Source organism: Bos grunniens, chromosome 17 (assembly GCF_055505025.1).
Source record: "Bos grunniens cultivar Pamir isolate PY7600 chromosome 17, Bosgru_T2T1.0, whole genome shotgun sequence".
Taxonomy (NCBI): Eukaryota; Metazoa; Chordata; class Mammalia; order Artiodactyla; family Bovidae; genus Bos; species Bos grunniens.
The window spans coordinates 44,118,050-44,140,060 of NC_141181.1; the positions used below are offsets into that span (position 1 = coordinate 44,118,050).

General features: G+C 41.7%; 1 long non-coding RNA gene across 2 annotated transcripts; it reads left to right on the plus strand.

Moving 5' to 3' along the window:
- Window positions 1–1,393: 1,393 nt before the first annotated feature.
- On the plus strand, window positions 1,394–18,256 carry LOC147355245 (uncharacterized). Of its 2 annotated transcripts, none has more exons than XR_015144382.1 (2): window positions 1,394–1,499; window positions 16,421–18,047. It is a non-coding gene; the product is annotated as an uncharacterized LOC147355245 (long non-coding RNA). The 2 variants fall into 2 exon arrangements; XR_015144383.1 differs by lacking the exon at window positions 1,394–1,499 and adding an exon at window positions 15,245–15,462 and having other exon boundaries at window positions 16,421–18,256.
- The last annotated feature ends 3,755 nt before the right edge of the window (window positions 18,257–22,011 follow it).

The window sequence follows — 22,011 nt, forward strand, 5'->3', positions numbered from 1 at the left end:
ACTCTTTGAAACTTTTAGCTAAGTTTTAATGGATAGCATTCTAAAATTACACAGTGAAGTACAGCTTAAACTGATTACTAAGATAGTCTAAATGAAATTTCAAGACATTCTTAACTTAAAATTAAATCTTTAGTCAAAGATTTAAACTAAATCTTAGTTTTAAATTCTTTTTCATGTATATTATCCAATTTAATAATAGACAAACAATTACCAAAGAAGATAGTGAGAATGTAGGTAAATATGGAAAAGAACCTGTCACTCCTAAATGAAATCAGTCCTGAATATTCACTGGAAGGACTGATGCTGAAGCTGAAACTCCAATACTGTGGCCACCTGATACAAAGAACTGACTCATTGGAAAAGATCCTGACTCTTGGAAAGACTGAAGACAGAAGGAGAAGGGGACGACAGAGGATGAGATGGTTGGATAACATCACCGATTCAATGGACATGAGTTTAGGCAAGCTCCAGGAGTTGGTGATGGACAGGGAAGCCTGACATGCTACAGTCTATGGGGTCACATAGAGTTGGACACGACTGAGCAACTAAACTGAACTGATGGAAAAGAAGAGGAACTTGGGGGAAAAAAGGTTAACACTGAATTAGTTGTGAAGTTATAACTGCTATAGTTCTCTTAATGAAGATGATTTGGCAAAACTTCTACCAAAAACAAAGCCTTAACAAAATGCCTTTTTGAAGAGTATATATAGGAATCAATTTAATTCTGTCTCAGTTTTCAGTTCCTAAAGGGATAAACAGAAATAATAAAACTGTATATTTCCCACAAAACATGAAGACCATGTGTATTAGGGGACTCACAAAGTGAAGGTTCTCATGTGGCAACATCAAATGACCTAATCCGCAAAAGTGGGTGCTTTGGTGAGGTGAAGGCTAATAACGACCGTGGCAGTAGGCTGGCTTGAAGTCAGCTTGTTGTATCTTAGGGGGATTTACTTCTGGAGCAATATTTCTCTGGTTGAGTTATTCTCATGTGTTAGTTTTGCAATCTTCTTCCAGTTGAGCAACTTCATCTGATCACAGACATAGTAATAGCTAAACAGAGTCTTTGATCACTTCTCCAATGAACAGAGCATTTTCTTGACAACACCTTCTCAGGTAGCAGAGAAAAGAGATGTTTGCCTGTCACCGACTTTATGTTTCATTCAGCTTGAATTCAGAAGACGATGTCTCACGTAAACACACAATACTTAGAAAGCTGAAGTGAGCTCAAGAAGATGAACATGTCCTACCAGGGTAACCAGCTGGACTATCTCACTGCTCAAAATGTGGTTTTCATTATGAATGAGTTGGCTTCCAGGGAGAATTTTCACAAGAATATGAACTCTGATGACTTAATATTACCAGTAAGCACCATCTAAATAAAGTGATCTGTGTAAACGAAGGCTGTGAAGCTGGGATCTGCTGGTGAACACATGTTACAGAGGCAGCTCTATGTATGGTGTATGCATGTCTGCCTGGGATTACTCAGCCTGGATGTGGTAAGTCATACTTATGCCTGCCGTGAAAAGATAAGGAGAAAACATTTTATTTATCTGTAGCAAAAGTATATTCCCACGAAATGGTGGCAAGTTCTTTCCCAGAGGTTTCTGAGTGCTGGATAGCTATGTTTCTGGGAAGAGGCTAGTATAAGCTTCTTCAGTCTATAGACTTAAAAATATTCACAACCTAAAAGTTGAGAGTTATGTTTTATTTGGTGAGAATGTTTAGGACTTCAAATCCAGAAGGCAGAAACTCAAGTAACCCTGACAGAACTACTGAGGAGGTGAGAAGGGAGTGAGGATATGTGGTTTTGCAACAAAGGGCAGATAGTCTGAACATCAAAAGATTATTGTAAATGAAGAAGAAAACCAGATATCTCAAGTTAAGGGATTTAGCACTTTTCTGTGTGTGGGAAGATGCGAGAGTCTGGGCCCACTGAAATTATTTCTCTGATATGTACCTCAGCTCTCTGGGGCCAGGATCCTGTGTTTCTGGGGCCAGGAAACTCACCTTCTGAGTTTCCTCAGAGCTCACTGTGGGGAGCGGCTGCAGTCTGATGGCTGCTGGATGGCAATTCTTTCCTTCCTAAGTTTCCTCAGGGCTCACCAACTCACTATCCATTGTGGCTGCAATTGCTGACGACTGTTACATTCTTGTTTACTGATATGGCAGGAAATATTCAATTTCTCAAATTCAAGAATATGGGCATGTTACGATACCTGGAGTTACTAGAGCCTCACTCTCTACTGTTAGCCTTCATCATATTTTACTACTAGCTTAGGGTCTAGCATAATAAAGTCACCCTGATGATGTAAACATCTTACATCACTCTTCTATTTAAAGTCTCTCAGAGGTCCTGTGTTTCTTTCACAGCAAAAGCAAAGCCCTCCCAGTGGGTCTGGCCCTGCCCCTTTCTTGCCTCTGGTTTAGTTCTACATCGAAGCCTGCCCCTCCCCACAACTCCTTGCTCAGCACTCACCTCCTGCCACACTGGCCCCTGTCTGTTTACAAGCTTGGCTCTGGCCTTTCCTCCTCAAGAGGCTCTTCCAGACATCTGCACTGCATCTTCCAGTTGGCTTGCATTCATTTGCATGACCTCTGCCCTGACCACTCAGTCTGATGAAGCAAACTGCCACCGTCTCCCACGTCACTGTCTCCATCCCCTTTGCCCTGTCCCACCCTTATTCTGCTTCCAAGGCATGTGTCACCTTCAAAAATACTATGTGATTTATTCATATATTATCATCCATCTCTCTCCCACTGGGATATAAGTAGCATGAGGCAAAGGTCTTTGATCCTTCTATTCACTAGGGCATCATTGGCACCTAGACAAGCAGCTAGCTTGTAGTGAGGGGCAGATAAATATTTGTCTAATTTCAGTAACTTCATATGAAAACAAAAACAATTCATTCAAAATGTGTTAAAAATCTGAAATCTAGAAATATCTCAGACATATGAATTATACTAGGAGATGGTAGCACTTAAAGAATTTGCCATAAGCTTTTAAAATGTACTATTTGCTATTCAGAGTAGTGATCAGCAAACCGTGGCCTGGGCCAGGTGTGGCTAGTCATCTTCTGTTTTGTGTGTTTTAAATCAGAGTGTTATTGGAACCCAGCTCCCCCGTGTTCACTTACCTTGTCCAAGGCAGCTTCTCATCTGCAAGAGCAGAGTTAAGTGCTTGGGACAGAAGCTTCTGGCAAGAAAAGCCAAAATTATTGCCTGGCCTTTACTTTGCTGACACTGATTTAGATCAAAGTTGCAGCCATAATTTCCAGCAATTATCTAAATAGATATTTTCACTTATGTGTCAGGAGTGTAGAAGGAATCTAAGGCCGAGAAACTGAAGCATTCTTGCCTCTGCACTGTAGCTGCCTGTCCATCCGTCTCTCTGACATACCTTAAGTATCTCAGTTTTCCAGTGATTTGTGGACTTCAACTGAAATTGAAATCTGGCAGAATTCTAAAGCAAACGACCCCTTGAAGTCCCATCTGGATTATTTTATTACTCAGAATAGTCTATTTTCCTTTCTATTATTGGGCATCTTTTAGATATTATAATAACCTGGATTATTTAGAGCCTGTGTCCTCAGTGACCTCTTTCTGTTTAAAAAGCAGTTGCCTAGATGTTCTCTGAGAGGTATTCAGACACTATTATACTATATTTATAGTTCAATAATTTTCTTGAAGGAAGATATAATTTTCCTTAACATTTAATCCTAATGTAAAATTAGTGCACCTTATATAGCAGCAGTATTGTTAACCTAATAGCTGCATTATAACTAATGATAGAGACCAGCAGATTAAGATGACAGATTTATCATTATGCTTCACAAAACATAGGATGCTAGTACTTTTAAAGGGATGCATTTAGGTGCTATTTTAAACAATACTTAATGGAATATATTCAAAGATCTCTTAGCAGAAATTAGAGTCAACCTGAAGCAAGTCTCTGGATAATTCAAGAAAAATATTATCTTTCTTTAATTTCTAGATATTTCAGATGACATTTTACATATGTGATGTGTGAATGTCTGGTTAAGATAGATGATTAGATGATGGATTGAGAATTAGATAAATGGATAGGTAATTAGATAAATAGATAATAGATTATTATATGGATGGATAGGTAGATGATGGATGGATGGGTGGATGGATAGATAATTAGATAGATGACAGGTAAATAATTAGATAGATGATAGAAGATTAGATGGATGGATAGACAGATAATTAGATAAATAGACAGGTAGGAAAGGGCTTCCCTTGTGGCTCAGCTGATAAAGAATTTGCCTGCAGTGTGGGAGACCCTGGTTTGATTCCTGGGTCAGGAAGATCCACTGGAAAAGGGATAGGCTACCCACTCCAGTATTCTGGCCTGGAGAATTCCATGGACTGTATAATCTACAGGGTTGCAAAGAGTCAGACATGACTTTCACTTTCACAGGTAGGGTTTGCCTGGAGGCTGGCCTACAGAAGGTATCCAACAAATATTATTGTTCTCTTCCTGTACATTATTTTCTTTCTCACCAATGGATATCAAAATTGAGAGGAGTCTTAGAAAATTCTTATTAATAGAATGCATCGAAATAGCGAAAATGAGTAAGTGACATTCAGTTCAGTTCAGTTCAGTTGCTCAGTCGTGTCTGACTCTTTGTGACCCCATGAATTGCAGCACACCAGGCAACGGCACCCCACTCCAGTACTGTTGCCTGGAAAATCCCATGGACAGAGGAGCCTGGTAAGCTGCAGTCCATGGGGTTGCTAAGAGTCGGGCACGACTGAGTGACTTCACTTTTACTTTCATGCATTGGAGAAGGAAATGGCAACCCACTCCAGTGTTCTTGCCTGGAGAATTCCAAGGATGGGGGAGCCTGGTGGGCTGCTGTCTATGGGGTCGCACAGAGTCGAACACGACTGAAGTGACTTAGCAGCAGCAGCAGCAGGCCTCCCTGTCCATCACCAACTCCTGGAGTTCCCCCAAACTCATGTGCATTGAGTTGGTGATGCCATCCAGCCATCTCATCCTCTGTCATCCCCTTCTCCTCCTGCCCCAATCCCTCCCAGCATCAGAGTCTTTTCCAATGAGTCAACTCTTTGCATGAGGTGGCCAAAGTACTGGAGTTTCAGCTTCAGCATCAGTCCTTCCAATGAACACCCAGGACTGATCTTTTTTTTTTTTTAATTTATTTATTTTAATTGGAGGCTAATACTTTAAATATTGTATTGGTTTTGCCATACATCAACATGAATCCACCACGGGTATACACATGTTCCCCATCCTGAACCCCCCTCCCACCTCCCTCCTCATACCATCCCTCTGGGTCATCCGAGTGCACCAGCCCCATGCATCCTGTATCCTGCATCGAACCTGGACTGGCGATTCATTTCTTATATGATATTATACATGTTTCAATGCCATTCTCCCAAATCATCCGACCCTCTCCCTCTCCCACAGAGTCCATAAGACTGTTCTATACATCTGTGTCTCTTTTGCTGTCTCACATACAGGGTTATCGTTACCATCTTTCTAAATTCCATATATATGTGTTAGTATACTGTATTGGCGTTTTTCTTTCTGGCTTACTTCACTCTGTATAATAGGCTCCAGTTTCATCCACCTCATTAGAACTGATTCAAATGTATTCTTTTTAATGGCTGGGTAATACTCCATTGTGTATATGTACCACAGCTGTCTTATCCATTTGTCTGCTGATGGACATCTAGGTTGCTTCCATGTTCTGGCTGTTATAAACAGTGCTGCGATGAACATTGGGGTACATGTGTCTCTTTCAATTCTGGTTTCCTCAGTGTGTATGCCCAGCAGTGGGATTGCTGGGTCATAAGGCAGTTCTATTTCCAGTTTTTTAAGGAATCTCCACACTGTTCTCCATAGTGGCTGTACTAGTTTGCATTCCCACCAACAGTGTAAGAGGGTTCCCTTTTCTCCACACCCTCTCCAGCATTTATTGTTTGTAAACTTTTGGATCACAGTCATTCTGACTGGTGTGAAATGGTACCTCACTTTAGAATGGACTGGTTGGATCTCCTTGCAGTCCAAGGGACTCTCAAGAGTCTTCTCCAACACCACAGTTCAAAAGCATCAATTCTTCAGCACTCAGCTTTCTTCACAGTCCAACTCTCATATCCATACATGACCACTGGAAAAAACCATAGCCTTGACTAGACGGACCTTTGTTGGCAAAGTAATGTCTCTGCTACTAGATATGCTATCTAGTAGCCTACCTTATAGGAGGAGAAGAGGGTTAGTAATCAGATATGCAAGTAAGGACATTGTATGCCAAAAAGTATTAAGAATTATGGGATATTGTGTATTAAATTAGGGTATATATGTGGAATCTAGAAAAATGGTATAGATGTTTTTATTTGCAAAACAGAAATAGAGACACAGACATAGAGAATAAACATACAGACACCAAAGAGGGAAGGGGGAGTGGGATGGATTAGGAGACTGGGATTGACACATATATACTATTTACACTGTGTATAAAATAAACAACTAATGGGAACCTACTGTATAGCAAAGGGAACCCTACTCAGTGCTCTGTGGTGACTTAAACAGGAAGAAAATCCAAAACAGAGGATATATATGTACATGCATAGCTGATTCTCTTTGCTGTACAGCAGAAATTAACTCAATGTTGTAAAGCATCTATACTCCAATAAAAATTCATCTTAAAAAATGAACTATGGGAAAACCCATATCTGCTAGAAAAAAAGAAACTTTTCCCCAGAGTTTAGATACCATGACATTCACATTTTTAAAAAAAGAACGAACAAAAAAGAAACAACTAAAGGGAGACATAAAGCCCAGCAAGAGAATAGACAGTCCAGAGGAACAGGAAGGGGCTGCATGAATGCCCTTTGCTAGGTCTGCTGAAGGAGGGCCAGTGAGGAAGGGACATTCGAATAGAGACCTGATTTCATCTGAGGGAGCAGAATGTGCATAAAAATCTGCAAGAGCATCGCCAGAGGAAGAGACATCAAAGGCTGAAGCCCTGAGCTGGGGACCTAGCTGACGAGTTGAAGGGTCACTGGGGGATTCCCATGTGACTACAAGGAGGTGGACAGGGATGCAGCAGTGGAGGATGCCCTGTGATAAAGGACTACATGTTATTATAGTGCATGTGTGTTCTCAGTTACGTCTGACTCTTTGTGACCCCATGGACTGCAGCCCGCCAGGCTCCTCTGTCCATGGGATTCTCCAGGCAAGAATACTGGAGTGGGTAACTATTTCCTACTCCAGGGGATCTTCACAACCCAGGGATCAAACCGACATCTCCTGTGGTTCCTGCACTGGCAGGTGGGTTGTTTACCACTTGAGCCATGTGTTATTAACCAAATATAAGTTCCTGAGCACTTAATCGGTCTGGCTGCTATTACAAAATACCACAGACTGGGTGGCTTCAGCGGCAGACATTTCGCACTGTTGGCTGGTCAATATATCCCATGCAGTTGGACTCTGGGAGGCCCTTCTGGTTTATAAACAGCCACTTCCTCACCCAGCAGAGAGCAGAGAGGCCACATGTCAGTGTCTCTTTGTATAAGGATACTGATCCCATATGAGGGCTCTGCCCTCACAACCTAAGCATTCCTCAAAGCCCTCATCTCCTAATACCATCACTTTGGACCTAGGATTTCTACATATGAACTTGGCAGCGACACACACATTCAGTCCATAATACCAGGCATTTCTATGTTTTACTGAACGTGTGGGCCCTGGTGAGAAATCTATCCATGATGTTTTGGAAGAATGTGAAGCATGTCCTACATCACAGACTGAAAGGCAAAGATTTGGAAGCCAGAAAAGGAAGAAGATGGGATCCAATCCCAGCCCCTGGGAAGGGCTATGTGAAGTTACACATGAGGAGCTTCTATCTACTGAAGTTTGGTTGAGGATTTCTTACTAATTTACTATTGTCCATGGGCTTCCCTGGTGGCTCAGATGGTAAAGGATCTGCCTGCAATGGGTTTGATCCCTGGGTGGGGAAGATCCCCTAGAGAAGGAAATGGCTACCCACTCCAGTATTTCTTGCTTGGAAAATCCCATGGACAGAGGAGCTTGGTGGGCTACAGTCTGTGGGGTCACAAAGAGTCAAACACAACTGAGCAACTAACACTTTCACTTCACTTCACTATTGTCCACACTTCTCACCACTAGAATCCTTACTGCACAGTCCTGCCTGGTCTCTGAAATATGTTAAGGGTGACTTTACAATTTATCATCCCAAATGGGGCCCACTGAAGTGTTATAAGGGAGCCCTAAAATTACTCCAGGAAAACACAGAATAAGTCAGGGCTGTTCCAGGAAGGCTGACATACATGGTCATCCCACTTTACATGCAGTAACTCAGCCCCATGCTCACCAGCCCCGGGCACTGGAGTCCCCTGAAGCTGGAAACTCAGGGCTGAGAGTCCAGACTTGTGAGATGCACCCCTCAGTTGTGCTCATCTACCAGGGTTCTGGACACAGATCTGCAAAACCAAAGCTCCTGGGGACCCTGTCTCTGTCTGAGCCTTAGGGACCCTCATGATTACCCACTGAACCTGAGAGTCACTCTCTTCAAAGCACAGGATGCTTTCAACCTTACTTGCAAAATATCCTCCAGAATTCAGGCTTTCAGAAAACAAAAGCCTGAAAGAAAACATATTTTAGGTGCTCCATATCACAACTTACCCCCATGGTTGTTGCTGTTCACTCACTAAGTCATGTCAACTCTTTGTGACTCCATGGACTGCAGCACACCAGGCCTCCCTGTCCTTCACCATCTCCCAGAGTTCAATTAAGTTCATGTCCCTTGAATCAGTAATGCCATCCAACCATCTCATCCTCTGCCATCCTCTTATCCTTCTGCCTTCAATCTTTCCCAGTGTCAGGGCCTTTTCCAAAGAGTCAGCTGTTCTCAATTTACATCAAGTGGCCAAAGTGTTGGAGCTTCAGCTCTGTGGTGGGAAGGGGTGAATAGTTTCTTCCCTGCATTGTTTCAGGACACTTAGACAGCTCTCAGAAATCACCAAGAGATCAAAAGGCCAACTTCACTCCTGGCAAAACTGGTGGAGAGAGTGTTTTCAGATGTTGCCAAGTGGGCTTACAAATGCTTTTACCTCCTGGGAATCAGTTATCCACTTAATTACTGATGGAGCTGGGCAACTCTGGGTCCCTTCAGCAGGGGCAGAGTCTACTCAGAAAGGTCACAGTGTGAACGATGGGAGGAGTGACAGGCTGTTTCCCCAAGACAGAGCCTGGGAGGGGCTCGATCCCACCCTGTACACATATGACTTCTCTCTCAGTGAGCTCCAGTCCACATGGTAGGGAGAGGACCAGAGCTTTTCTACAGCCCAGGTCCCTGAATATGGGAACATGTGACATGGGTCAAATATCTTCCCAGCATGCACTCGTGTTCTCTATGATTTGATTTGTCTATGGCAGCAAAGCCAAAGTAACATTAGTATTTCCATGAATAGTTCTGCACAAACTGTAGGCTTTATTCTTCCAGCAACTTTCAAAAAGCATCTGAGAGACTTGCCTGGTGGTCCACTGGTTGAGAATCCCCCTTACAGTGTAGGAGACACGGGTTCGATCTCTAGCTGGATGTCTGAGACCCCATATGCCACAACTAAGACCTGACACAGTCAAAAATAAATATATATATATGTGTGTATTTTAAATCTAATTTTCTTTCCTAATGTGCAGCTCATAGTAGGTCTTCAATAAATATTTGTTATGCATGCCTGTACCAACAGATGAATCGTGGCCTTCATTTTATGTCCCTACACAGAGGCCCTTAAGTGACTCACTTTAATTCCTAGGTTAGAGTGGAATTTTCTTAGCCTAGAATCCAACTCTCTCACATGTGCTCTAACAAATCTTTCCACATCACGTTCGACACTTGGCAACAGCCTCCTCCCTTTCCAACCAAAGGGTCTGATGAGAATCCGTTATACCACATTCCAGTTCATTTCTGATTGTTTGGATTGTGCTGCTTTTCTTACTACCCCAGTTTGGCCCACCCTGCAATATTCAGTTCAAATTTCACCTTTTCCCCCACAAATTACACTGACTTGTGCAACTTAATTGTTATTTTTCAAATACTGCCTTGTATAGCTGTGGAATTCGTCCATTGTCCACATCTTTTCCCTTAAATGAATACGCCTGTGGAGGCTGAGAAACACACCCACACTTTTCCTACTCGCTCTAATGCCTAGAAGAGCTATGATCTGCTCAGATCATAGCACCTCATCAGTCTCTCTGACTGTGATAAGTAAACAGGAGCCTCCTGTGCTGGGTCATTTCCTGCCTGTGCTCTGCTCTCTAATGGCCACTGGATGCCCTTCACAGCAATTCATGCCTCTGAATCCAGCTGCATTGAATCTGACATCCTCTAGAGTTAAACGCCTGCCTCCGTGCCTCCTTTTGCCAAGAAGAGATGGACAGCTAATTTTCCAAGGCAATTCTGAGACATCCTTCTTCAAAATTACCGCGTACTTCAATTAGCATTACTGTTAGCACGTTAATTAAAATTAGCACATGATTTTAATTTCAGTTCAACTTTGAACATCACATTATATTTTCACATTGGTTTAGTTTCAGAATATGGTTATGTGACACAGTGTGAGAGCATAAATTTTTACACTTTTGGAGGGCAGCTTGCAATGGTATCACATGCTGAAAAATGTTATAAAATCTTGGTTAATAAGTTCCATTTCCACATATTAAAGACAGTCAGAAGTACATGCAAAATTTATTAAAGGGTATTATCTTGACATTGTTTCTAAGAATTAAAAGTTGAAAACTAGTTCTATGTCAAGAAATAGTGATTGATAAAATTAAATTCTGATGTACATATTACATGTATTATGTATAAACACATGTGGTTACTGAAATAAGGAAAAAATAATTTTATCTATGTATGGATAAGTTTTGATAAACATGGCTGGAAAAAAACATGGACCACATACCACATTTAAAAACGTGTAAATAAGCAAAATGTAGGAAGTTTGTCTAAAACATTTACCCAATAAATGCTGTATTTCTCTCTGTGAGAGGGGCTGATTGTTTTTCTTTTATTCCATTACTATCATCCTATATTTATTTTTGTCAGCTTGGATTGTTTTGGAAATAAATTTAAAACATAAATATTACAGTATATTATTATCAAGAGAATTTGAAAAAAATCTACACAGTCGATAAATTTAATGCTGGTTGGTTCGGAAGGCTCAGTTAATTCTGGGACAGTGGGGGAAACACAAGATGAGACTCAAAGACTTTAGTGGTAAATGGGCTTTAGGTCAAAAGAAAGAAAAAGGTACCAACATTTGAAAAACGATCTCTACTTGTGTCCACCGGGAAAAGTCCTTCCTTTCCTAGAAGCTGATAGATTCTGTATGCAGTAATCTCCACAACAGTCTGCACAATTTTATTTGCCTCCTCCAAATGCTGCACATCCAAATTCGTCATGAGAATTCCCTTCTGTGCTCTAGAGGTCACAGAGTTAATGATGGAGGCATGGTTTACAGGCAGTTTTCTTCCTTTTGCAAAAAATGATAAACTGTCATATTTTGCTTATTATAAACAAGTTTGAAATAACCATGAAAAAATAAATATTTTAACAAGGAAAATTAAGGCAATCAGAGGAGGAGATTGAATAAGTGTTTACAGAGGCTGCAAACTTTATTACAACAATAGTTATTTTCATCATAGGATCTTTTATCCTGGCTACATGAAATCCTTTTAAACAAGAATTAATTAAGATTTGCAGTGAATGTAATAAACAGCTTAGTGTTATGATGTTCTTTAGTGCCTGGATCATTCATTTGTTCCTGTCCTACAGATTTTTACACGTATTTATTGGGCTGCTCAATGTTCCCAATGCTGCGCTGAGGTTTCACAGTTCAGTTCAGTTCAGTTGCTCAGTCGTGTCCAACTCTTTGCAACCCCATGGATTGCAGCACGCCAGGCTTCCCTGTCCATCACCAACTGCTGGAGCCTACTCAAACTCATACCCATCACGTTGGTGATGCCATCCAACCATCCCATACTCTATTGTCCCCTTCTTCTCCCACCTTCAATCTTTCCCAGCATCAGGGTTTTTTTCCAATGACTCAGTTCTTCGCATTAGGTGGCCAAAGTATTAGAATTTCAGCTTCAGCATCAGTCCTTCCAATGAATAGTCAGGACTGATTACCTTTAGGATGGACTGGTTGGATCTCCATGCAGTCCAAGGGACTCTCAAGAGTCTTCTCCAACACCACAGTTCAAAAGCATCAGTTCTTCAGTGCTCATATTTCTTTATAGTTCAACTCTCACATCCATACATGACTACTGGAAAAACCATAGCTTTGACTAGATGGACCTTTGTTGGCAATGTAACATCTGCTTTTTAATATTCTGTCTAGGTTGGTCATAGCTTTTCTTCCAAGAAGAAAGTGTCTTTTAATTTCTTGGCTGCAGTCACCATCTGCAATGATTTTGGAGCCCCCAAAAATAAAGTCTGTCACTGTTTCCCCATCTATTTGCCATGAAGTGATGGGACCAGATGCCATGGTCTTAGTTTTCTGAATATTGAGCTTTAAGCCAATTTTTTCACTCTCCTCTTTCACTTTCAACAAGAGGCTCTTTAGTTCTTCTTCACTTTCTGCCATAAGGGTGGTGTCATCTGCATATCTGAGGTTATTGATATTTCTCCCAGCAATCTTGATTCCAGCTTGTGCTTCTTCCAGCCCAGAGTTTCTCATGATGTACTCTGTATATAAGTTAAATAAGCAGGGTGACAATATACAGCCTTGACGTACTCCTTTCCCTATTTGGAACCAATCTGTTGTTCCATGTCCATTTCTAACTGTTGCTTCCTGACCAGCATACAGATTTCTCAAGAGGCAGGTCAGGTGGTCTGGTATTCCCATCTCTTTAAGAATTTTCCACAGTTTCTTGTGATCCACACAGTCAAAGGCTTTGGCGTAGTGAATAAAGCAAAAGTAGATGTTTTTCTGAAACTCTCTTGCTTTTTCGATGATCCACAGTCAACAATTAACTTCCCAGATGGCGCTAGTGGTAAAGAACCCGCCTGCCAATGCAAGAGACATATGAGACATGGATTTGATCCCTGGATTGGGAAGATCCCCTAGAGGAGAAAATGGCATCCCACTCCAGTATACTTGCCTAGAGAATCCCATGGACAGAGGGCCCTGGTGGGTTACAGTCTCTGGAGTCACACAGAGTCAGACATGAGTGAGCACTCACACTCACGCAGGTTAAGGAATTATGGATTCCAATTTGCATTAAAAGGTTTTTCACTGTAAGCTAACACCCTTGGTTCCTAGCACACTACAGGGTTTTACACAGATGGCTTTGGAAGAAGTAGAACAGGGCAGAGTTTCCCCAGATTGCCACTGCCCACCTCGGCCTCTGCAGCCAGGGCTTTGGAGACCTGAGCTGGCACTCCCAGAGGGGACTCTTAAGGACTTGGAGTACTATGTCTCCCTGTTTGTTCCACACTCTGCCCAGTACATAAATCCCTTCACACACAGTCCAATCCTGCCTCATGCTGTAATAGCAATAATCCATTCTGACTTCTTCTCCAACTCAGAGCCACTTCTTGGCAGGCTCCTTCAGAGTCTCTTCTTAAATGTCCCTTCTTTAAGGGAGCTTCTCTGATTTCACTCCCCTAAGGCAGGTCTCCCCTTGTATTTTCTGTCTAACCACCTCCATCCCGCTGTTTGCTTCCCTCCCAGCCACAACCACAGCCTGCATGCTTGTTTATTCTTAGCTACTCATATCTAGTCATCACATCCTTTAGACTGTAGTCTTCAGGAGGACAGCAACCACGTTCCCTTCACTGTTAAATTCCTGCTACCCAGCACTCAGCAACTATTTTTTGAATGGAAAAAAAAAAAAATCAATTGCTTGGTTAACTGTGGATAACCCCCTCCCACCCCTCCTCCCTTTATGCACTTTGCTTTTAGGAAAGATCTGCATTAGTTCCTGTTTTCACATGGAAAGAAATTCACCATTATGGAATAAAAGGCAGGAAGTGAAAGTACTATTTGTCTTACAGGTAGCTGAGCAGTTACAGAGGCAGCGGTGCACAACCAAGCAGTGAGAGTGGCCATGCCATGGTGTGTCCCCCAAACCACACTCAGCACCTCAGCATCCCGCCTCCAGAACACTGAAATGTGGCTGTGAGCATCTGTGCTTTATCTTAATTTTGTGCCTCCATTAGCAAGAGGTGTCCTAAGGTAACCGCCTCTTCACTCTATACCATTTTAGCTTGCAAAGGTTTCAAGGAGATAATCTACTTTAGGATAGCAAGTGAAACCTGAATTCAGCTTTAATGCAAATTCCAAAAAGGTTAATTATCTTCTCCAAGGTCAATATTTGAATTTGGGTTTGTCTGACATGAAATCCCAGGCTGTGTCCACACCAAATAAGCCCTGGCTGATGTCATGAGCTTGAATTTCTTATCTGCAGACTTCAGTCCCAAATGACATGGTGTCCTGCACCCCTGGAAGAGAAAAAAAATGGGAGAATGGTTGCCAAGCAACCACGGCACCAGGATGTCCTGATTGCAGCGTGATCGACTGGAATCTGGCAAGTTTCCCAGGATTAGAGTAGCAGGAATAATTATTTTTCTGTCTTCTAATTTCCTATCAGGGTTGCCTTGAGTTCCAGTCTCACATACTAAAATCGTAAACATTATTTCCAATTTCACATCATCTAAACCATAATTATGTCCTTTGGGATAATTTAAAACTCTATGCTACTGATTTAATCTGCTGATGAATTTACCCTCAATTATCACAGCACCCTCAGAGAGTTTTGACATGAACCATGACTTTTATAAGCAAAGTGTTCCTGGTTTTAAGACAGTTTTATTTCACCTGTGTAAATCACATACCTAGACAATTAAATTATCTAAATATAGGTAGTAATTCTGATTTGGTTTAGTAGCGATTTTACCATTATAACTGGGAAGGGACTTTATTCGGGGAGCCAGCTGACTAAGAAGATAACAGGCTACCATCTCAAAATGCCAATCTTGTCTGGATCTGGATACCAGGCTCTTTTGTAGAGTGAAGAGAAAGAAGCAATGAGCAACTAAAGTCAAAACGTAGAACAGAGAGGGAGAGGCAGTGGGAACGTGAAGTGAAACGGTTTTCAGTCTTACAAAACATCTCCAACTGAATGGCCAGACTTTGGAAGGGGTTTCTTAATCTCTTCTATTCACAGATGTGTATGTGTTAGTCGCTCAGTCGTGTCCAACCCTGCGACCCCATGGACTGTAGCCCGCCAGGCTCCTCTGTCCATGGAATTCTCCAGCAAGAATATTGGAGAGGATTGCCATGCCCTCCTCCAGGAGATCTTCCCAACCCAGGGATCAACCCAGGTCTCCCGTATCACAGGCAGATTCTTTTCCATCTGAGCCACCAGGGAAGCCCAATTCACAGGTGAGCAGGGTCAAATAATCTCTCTCTGAGCTGAACAAAGGCACTTTAATTTACAGTCAGGCAGTGGGACAGGGTCCTCTGAGGCAAGTATGATTATAATAACAAAAGCAATGAAGATCAAGTCAAAGAAACAGCTTCCAACATTGAGTCAGAATTGGCTTTCTCTCTGCAACATAACAATTAAACCAGTCTGATATTCCAAGGAAGGTCACAAGATAAATTTGCAGAACCTATAGAGGGGTGGGGGAGGTTTCAGGACCTATGGTGTGACCCTAAAGGGGCTCACAGAAAGTACACAAAACTTTCAGTTTCAGGTTTGAAACTGAAATGGCTACGAAAGGCAAAGATACATCCTGTAGCCACAAGAAAGGGATGAGAGCAATTTGTTCACTACCAGAAGAGTAAGGGGCTTCAACCGACCACCCAAAGAACTCACTATGGGTTCCATACATTTGAAGGGCAGAGGAAGCTAACGACTTAAGAGCTGAGAAACCTCAGTTGTCATAAGCTGCCTGAAGTGTCCTTTTATAGCACAGTCTTATGTTTTGGAAAGGAACAGCACTGGCGTGATGACAGTTCTAAGCTGTGTGTCTGCTGTGGGCCGACAGGCTGCGCGCGAGAAGGATGGGAGGGGATGTCTGGTAGCTTGTGTTAACGGGTCCCCTGAAGGGACAGGAAGACCCCCTGAGAAGGATGCCAGGGATGTTCAAAACATATGGCCGGGGGCTGAGACAGGAGTCCTAGATGGCCAACTGGAAACTTCAGTTCTCAGCCAAGGGAGGCACAGGATGTCTGTAAGGGCTGCAAAAGAAAGGTCCAGTGTCTGGCTGAGTCCAGGGAAGGAAGCCCCTCTTCCCACGGCAGGTGTCCGGCTAGAGTAGCGCCAAGCTGAGAAATATTTAACTGTGTGTCAAGGCTCCAGTTGAGGCCATCACACGTCACACTGTTTTAATTACAGAATCAACTTTGGGGAGCCACAAGGCTGCAGGTCTTTTCCCTACGCGAGTATCGAGAAGAGGGCGGAGGCCGTCTTGGAGTGCGTGAGAGAAGGGCCAGCCTGGAGGGGCGTCAGCACACGGAGAGGAAGTGACGCAATGGCTTTCTTTGTTTCCCGTGATTCCCGCTTCTTCACACCACTGGTTTCCTGCATTTTCCTACTGGGAGGGTGCCACACTTGGTATGACTAGGATCTTTGACATCATTTGAAACACTTGATATTTGACTTTCCTGCCCTACAGCAATAAAATATGGAGGGGAGGGGAGGAATGTTGGGATGAAACGGTGACAAAGTGACACACAACAGATACATTTGGCTCTCTAACATTCATGGACTGATGCTGAAGCTGAAGCTCCAATACTCTGGCCACTTGATGTGAAGAACTGACTCATTAGAAAAGACCTTCTTGCTGGGAAAGATTGAAGGCAGGAGGAGAAGAGGACGACAGGGGATGAGATGGTTGGATGGCATCACTTACTCGATGGACATGAGTTTGAGAAACTCCGGGAGTTGGTGATGGTCAGGGAAGCCTGGTGTGCTGCAGTCCATGGGGTCACAGTCGGAAACGAATGAGTGACTGAACTGAACTGAACAGTCTTGAGTTTGCATCAAATGCAGTGAAGTCTCTAACTAGAGCTAATCAAGTGGAACTAACTGAGTGTCGTTTGTGTACCAGGCTCCCTAGATCCCATTGACGCTGCCCATGATCCCAGGGCCACACATCTCCCTGGGGGGGTAGGGGTGGGGATAGGTAGTTCCAGATACTGAGATCCAGCCAGCTCTGAGCTTGAGGCAACCTTACCTCTGCACCCAGCCAGCTGCTCAGATGTGATTGTTCTGTGCACTTGTCCTGACTTGTGAAAGGTTGAGAAGGAGTTCTCTAGGCAATCCTTTGAATTAAATATGAATAATCCCATTTTATAAACTCTGACTTTGGAGGCAGGGCACTTAAAAACTGGACATTGCCTTCTTTTCACTGCATAGGTATTGAACTGATACATAAATGACAAGATCCGTGAAGGAAGGAAAATTATTAAAGTTAAAACAATGACATATAGATTGTTTAAAGATATCTGGTCACAAATTACAATGCATTTAAGCTAATCTGTGTATGAAAAAACCTCTTTAAATGAATATGGAGAAGGGCAATCACCAAGTGGGGGCTGCAGCAATGTTTACACAGTGATGAAAGCCACAGAGTGGAGCATAGTGATACCCTGCAGATATTGCCATCTGGGGCAAGTTCTCTACCGTTGTATCCATTCCTTTATATAAATGTGGGTATTTATAGTATCCTGGGAGTTTTGAATGAGATTGTGTAGGTAAATGCTTAGCACAACATCCACACATAATAAGCATCTAAAGGTAATTACTGTTATCATTATGTCAAAATTTTTTCTAATGCTATAAGCAGTAATTACAAATAGCTTGAATTTCAAAACATTATCAAGATAGATTGTTGTAAGGATTAAGATTATAATTAACACATTAAAAGAAAAATATCCATATATGAATAATATTTCTGTCCTTCTACACAATGACAGTGCAGGGAAAAAAGACACCAATTAAATAAGCTTTCTGATTCTGAGTAATTGTCAGTCTCTCTCTTCTGTACTTTCTTCATAAGTTAAATGGAATCGTAATTACTGTACCTAGGAATGTTGTGGGAAAAAATGGGAATGAGTCTGTAAAGGTTCACATATTTTATAAACTGTAAAAGAATATGCAAACTAGTTCACTGTACAGAGGAAACATACTTGTACTGTAGAAAAGATCTTATAATTCTCACCCTATAAATGGTTAGTGGCTTATTTACTATGCACGCTGCATCACGAAGGAGATGCTGGCTCTGTGTGGAGATGGAAGCAGCAGTGGTACCTGCTTATCAGAGTTCACTGGATCAGGCTGATGGTATGCTGGTGACTCATTAATAGTGGACACTGGTAGGCAGGACTGGTTTAAGTATTTGCCAATTTCTGTTGTGTAAATATTTCCCTACCTTGGCTGATCTTAAGCCACCACCATGCTGGAACTGAAGAGAAAGTTGGTAATGTATGAGCTTAGATAACCACCTTGAATCAGCATAGTCCAGCTCCAGTACAATACTAGGTCAGGGGCACAATACTTGGAAGTCAAAAAAACTCTAGCAAGATTTGCCTTGTAGAAAGAAATGGTCAGAACCAAAACCACATTCGTTGTCTTTCTACCCTGAAACTAGAGAATCTCTGAGAACAATAATTTTAAGTTTTATCCCTCTATAGTTTCAACATATTATCCAGGAAAATCCCAGTTATATAACATCCTCTCTCAATCCTCCGGGGAATATCCCCCTTGATATTCTGGCAATAATGAACTTTGCTCTCCTTATCTTTAGTTGGCAATTTCTTTTCTACTTTTTTGTTTTTTTTTTAACAAGGATACAGTTGCTGCAGTTGCCATCACATTGACTTCTTTTTCTGAGGAATGTAATTATTTTGCTGGGAATAACTTTATTTGGCTTTTGAGTATAAAGGGAGTCAGGAAATCTAATTTGGTTGAAGTTATCTTTTCTGAATATAAGATTGTTATTCTTGTGCAGTGCGTGACTTGAACAACCAGTGAGTTTGGTCACTGTGACATCGTAATGCACATGTTCATAGGACATCCCAGTCACACCTGTGAGTCTTGGGAGCAAAAAGGAGACACAAACCTCTGAATGGTCATTCCAAACTAGGAGGTAAAATCAAAATATGTTAATACCATACAACATTAAAGACACAATCCATGAAAGAAATAGTCCATAAGCCAGACTTCCTTAAAATTAAATACTCTGCTGTGTGAATGCTAACATCAAGAGAATTAGAAATGTGAGAAAATGTTTGCAAAAGACACATTGGATAAATAAGTGTTTATTTACAAACACTTTATTTATTGAAAACAATGCAATTTCTAAATGGGCCAAAACTTTCAGAAGACACCTCACCAAAAAAGATATATGAATGGCAAAAATGCATATGGAAAGATATTCCATATCATATGTCATCAGGGAAATGCAAACCCAAACAACAAGACACCCCGACACATCTATTAGAATGGCCACAATCTGGAACACTGACAGCACAAAATGCTGATGAGCTGTGGGGCAGCAGGAGCTCTCATTCACTGCTGGTGGGATGTCACAATGGAGAAGCCACTTTGGAAGACAGTTTGGAAGTTTTTTACAAAACTAGACATTCTTTAACATATGACTTTAATAATTAAACTTCTTGGCATATACCCAAGACAGCTGAAAACTGATGTCCACACTTAAACCTGCACACAGATGTTCATGGTGTACACATTTCAGATGTTTATAGAATAAATATTTATTTATAACTGCCAAAACTTAGAGCAACAAAGATGTCCTTCAGTTGTTTTGTTTAGTTGCTAAGTCGTGTTTGACTCTATTGAGACTCCATGGGCTGTAGCCCGCCAGGCTCCTCTGTCCATGGCATTTCCCAGGCCAGAACACTGGAGTGGATTGCCATTTCCTTCCAAAGGGGATCTTTCCGTCCAACAGGTCAAACTCGCAGCTCTCATCACATCTCCTACATCGTAGGCAGATTATTTCCACTGAGCCACCAGGTCCTCAGTAGGTGAATAAATTTGTACATCCAGACAGACCCATGGGGGAAAAGGGAGTAATCCCAAACACATATTATAAAGCAAGGAAGACTATCTGTAAAGGCTACATAATTATTCATCATTCTAATTATATGACATTCTGGAAAAGGTAGAATTATGGAGACAGTAAAAAAAATTAGTGGTTACAGGGGTGGTGGAGGGAAGAGATAAATAGGACAGAGCCCAGAAGTTGTTTAGGGCAGTGAAAATAGCCTGTATAATAATTATAATGATGGATACATATCATTATACATTTGTCCAAACCCAAATAAAATGTAAACACATGTAAAGTGAATTAAATGACTAACACAGGTTAACACATCAATTATTCCCTGAAGTATTTAAGAATGATTTCCACGGTTCTCAAAGGGGACAAAATGCATTGTCTTTATGAAGAATAAAGTAAAAAGCATTAAAAATAGACACTGCAAAAGAGTAAGAGTTAATCTTATATTCACTGAAGTCTGGAAGAGTCATAAATTTCCCCTAACCAATTGTTGTGTTTTTTTTTTAACAGTCCTGGGAGTCCCTGAGAAAAAGAGACCCAGCTTCTCACTAATCAATCAATCGATCACTTAACATTTATTTTTTTAGTAAGTATTTCAAATATTCCATCATCCATGAGAATGTCAGATAAAACCTTTGGGGACTGAAAAAGTTTTTTGCAGAATTATCTTTTTAGTGAGAGGATGAAACAGCTCACATTCTGCATTAAAGCAATTATGTAACAATACCCAGTGTGACACACACGTGCACAACACAGTGGAGGGAGGCGTGCTCTCAGATCATTAAAAGAAAAGAAAGTGACAATAAAATCAAAGCCTCACCTCACAGCCTGAGTCACAGTGAACAACATCTGCAGCGATGACAGGATTCTGACAGCCGAAAGCACTGAAGGTAGTTTTCCCTTGACAGTCACATGAAATTCTTCTTAAGACAGCCTGGCAAAGATTGCAAGGAAGACAGATTGAGTCCCAGGTTTGGAAATCCCAAGGTCAAGAGCCAGCAGAGCTCAATTAATTAAATCATTAAATGACATTTTGACTCTGGTTGATGGAAATGAAATAGATTGACAGCATCAACCACGTGGTACCCTCTAAAAGTCTGAGCAGAGGGGACACGGCAGGCAGGACCACCAGGCATCCAAGACTCCTTTGCAGAGACCTCTCCTGCCGAGACTCACAGTATATCATTCTGAAAAATCAGTGTACAAAGCTTTCATTTGTTTCACATGTAGTTTCATCGCGTACAATCTATAGAAAGCATGCATTTTGAGCAAACAAAAGTACACAAGCTTTCAAATTTAAAAATGTAATGTTTTCATTCACCATAATTTTCTGGGAAAACAGAAGCATGTGTTTATGTCCTGTTACCTCCCATGCAAATCTGTCAGAAACTCCTCCTGATTCTTCCTTCAGAATACATCCCAAATCCAGCCATCCCCACTGTCACAGCCTCACTTGAGTCCCCGGGACCTCTCATCTGGATCATCACCTCCCAACTGGTCTCTGCTTTTACCCTGGTCCTTCCTAAGTGTCTTCTCAGCTGATCCTTTTAAAATCTAAAATGCATTTTAAAAAATGCAGTAAGTTCCTGGGCTTAAACACTGAATTTCACAGAAAGAAGCTGAGGTCCTCCCAGAAGCCAGTCTGGCTCATTCCACTCCAGCCCCACCCAGCCCCCTGCAGCCCTGGGCTTTGCACTGGCCATTCCCTCTGCCTGGAATGCTCTTCCCCTAGATGACAGCCAGCTTAAATCCCTAACCTGCTTCAGTGTCACTGACACCAGTGTCAGGTATCATTGTTTCAATGAGAACTACCCATCCCCTTCAATTCTCTCTTACCTTGTTCCTTTTTTTCCCCTTATAACACATCACCAACTACTATACTAAATTATTTGTTTATTACAGT